The 3,190-nt window shown below is 34.5% G+C and overlaps 1 protein-coding gene across 2 annotated transcripts in view; it reads right to left on the bottom strand.

Moving 5' to 3' along the window:
- The window catches only part of LOC100542571 (zinc finger protein OZF-like), a 1,148,434-nt gene that overhangs the window by 744,326 nt on the left and 400,918 nt on the right, over positions 1-3,190 (bottom strand). The gene's annotated exons all lie outside the window — the stretch shown is intronic.

Genomic DNA, 3,190 nt, shown 5'->3' with positions numbered 1-3,190 from the left:
AAGAAAAAAAATTCTACTCCAGTCCAAGACCCTCTTTTTTCATACTGTTTATAGACCAGACACTCGTTAACCTCTCAGATCTCTAGAGAGTTGAGGTTTAAGGGAACTCAGGAGGAAAAGACAAATTTGGAAACCCATTTATCCAACTCACTAGAATTGAGACATTATGGTTTTCATTCTTCCCCCACTCCCCAAAATACCGAATTTCCATCATCAGAGCTTTCTGAATAAACGAACATTTTGTTACTGAACTCAGGAAGAAAGAAACCACATGCCTGTTAGGGACAGAGAGAGGAGGAGTGGAATATGTGCTTGGGAGCATGTTTATTTGACTGGATTGCAGACGGTCAACCAAAGAACATGCAGATCATATATTTTTAAGCATTTCATGATGTCATATTATTAATTCCAGCCAAAACCACCAAGACCAAAATTATCTGAAATTGGTGCTTCTGTGTCCTGACCCCAAAGCCAACAATGGTTGTATAAAAAAAATAATCTATGTTCCTCTCAAGTTTAATATTTTGTTTTAATCAATTAGAAGGCAGTGCCCTTTAGAGCATCTACAGAAGACAGGTCTCCTTAGCTAACAAACTAAAATGTGGTCCCGGGTAAATTTTACTTTCAGGAAATCAAAATGTTGAAATCCTTGAGAGAGGGAGGCTATAAGCAGAGGGCTCTTCTAAGGAAAGGAGTTTTTATTGAAGCTGTCACTTGTCATTAAACACTCCATATTTTACCATAGCTTGATATTTTCATTAGAGCATACAGACCTTTTTCATCCGTGAATGAAAGCATTCCCTTCAGCCTTGTGTTGAATATGAGGAAAGATTCTTTAAAATTGAGCCCACCCAAACGGGACAGTTACATTCACAAAAGCAGAGAATGAACCAGGGAAAGTCAAGTAATATTAACACTGTGGTAACTGACACAATTTAATATTAAGTATCACACGCAACTTCAGTCTTAAGTTCTCACATGCATTTGTTAGTATCTATATCTCAGAAATACTTGCATATGATTATAGGGAAAGCAGCAGAACTACTGAAGACATGACAAAATAACACTAGCGAAAATGAGAAAAACATGAAATAATTTGGCTTCCTCAAAAGAAACAACTGTATTTAGCTCTAGTACCTAGATGTAAACTGTTTATTGTGATATTTAAATTTAAAAAAAAAAGGAAATAATGTACAATTATGCTAAGTATGCTATTCTTAGCTCCATATCTATCCACTATCTATCTCTACCACTAAAACACTCTAAGTAAAGAATTGGATAGTACATTGCAAGGAAAACTGTACATTCTCAAACAAGTCTGATACAAACCAGCACCATTCTTTTAACTTGTCAGTTTCTGAATGAAAGCTGTCTCATGCTGCCTCCAAAGCTATAAAATCTCTTCAAAATATCAGAAACTTAACTAATTTTAATAGGAATCAAAGTTATCAATAACTGGAATATCACTGTCCATCCATTGCTATGCGTAGCTGTACAAACACATTACATAACTTATTGTTTCTAAAAAAAGAGTAATTTTAGTATGCTAACAGGAGCTGAGAGAAAACAAATGTCAGGCTTTTTTCAGTGCATTCCATTTGTGTAACAGAAAAAAAACAAAAAGTGAAAGAATAATGTCAAGGAAAAAAGCCAGTTGGGTAAACCATGCTTTAAAAGAAATAAAATAAAGATGAACACGTGTGATAGTATCATTTGATAAGTACAACAGGAAAATAGTTAAATGACAGATGTCAAGTACTACTTACCTTTCCAAACTTAAAATACAGATTTATACAAATTGCAGATTAAAATTTTAACCATATACTAGATTATTTTTAGGAATTTTAAAAGACAGTTCACTAATACAAGGAGGATTGTGTTATTTGAACTTAAGCTGCCACATAACAAGAGCCTTGTGCATTGCCATAGCATTACAGCCACAAAACCCATTAGCAGATGTAGAAAACCCACATCCCCATCTTTTAAAAAAGCGTGTAGTTATAAAATTATTTTCATACACTTGGAACTTAACTATTTCAGTGCAATGCACATGCAGGACTTGAACTAAGGGGAAAACCACAAAATGGTGCATCTGAGAGCATTCCACATGGACACATGTTTCTGCGGTTCTTTCAAAAGTTCTTAAAGAGTTGAAACCATCCCACTGGAATTCCACAGAACAGAGTAAAGAAGTATCTGTTTAAATTAAGGAGGGGATTTGTCTTTGCTTGTGAGCTATTAGGATTTATTCTATGTCTTTATTGTAGTTTTAGTAACAAACACAGCTGGTACCAAGAACCAGGATTTAACCTAGGATAACAAAGAAAACAGCTTTGAGAAAGCATGCTCTCTAAAGATTTTAAAAAGAATTTTAACAGATCTCAAGAGCAGATTTTGATTCTCATGTTTATTTTCACTCACCAAAAGGAAAGCTGCTTTTGTAAATTTAAGAAATCACAAGAAAAATATTTATTATCTTCTCTCGGAATCATGCAGCCCTCATTCTATTTCATGGCAACAGTTTAATGTTTCTATGACAGCACTTGAAAACTGAACTGCTTGATAAACCATCTACAGCTGTTATCAACCTAGAGCAGACTGAAAAGTATTTCAGTTGGTTTCATACCGGTGACTTTGTATGCCTAGACAGATTTGAGATAACCAGAATTCGGTGTGGCAGCAGCATGTTATGATTTCTTACAATAATGCAAACTGTCTAGTATGCATTCTATGAGGTAGAGTAGGTTCTTGTCAAGTAACTCCGAGTAAACACAGAAAACAAGACCCTTCAGTTGCCCCACAAAAATTTCAATTTACTGTAACAATACTTACTTGCTTATTTTTCATTTGCTGAAGAAAAGGAACAATATAAGGTAAAATCAGCTAGGAAAACATACAAAACAGCAAAATAATAAAGCTTTTAGAAGATTAGCAAAGAAAGAAATGCCACACCAATCTGAATGTTGAAATGATCAAATTATTTCAATGATGCACTTCATAACTGAACTGAGAGTAAAAACCCTTTTTTTCTGAAGCCATGAAAGAAAACAGAAAGGCTGCTTTCTTTGAAGAGCTGTAAGATAGATGTCTTTTTAAATAACCAGTAAAAAATTTTGTGTGTAATGGCTATGAAAATAGATCAGTAGGTACAGCAGGAGGTGATGTAGATTACTGGCTCATTGGCCACATT

The sequence above is a fragment of the Meleagris gallopavo genome, chromosome 1, assembly GCF_000146605.3.
Source record: "Meleagris gallopavo isolate NT-WF06-2002-E0010 breed Aviagen turkey brand Nicholas breeding stock chromosome 1, Turkey_5.1, whole genome shotgun sequence".
Classification (NCBI taxonomy): Eukaryota; Metazoa; Chordata; class Aves; order Galliformes; family Phasianidae; genus Meleagris; species Meleagris gallopavo.
This window is presented reverse-complemented; position numbering and strand designations above follow the sequence as displayed.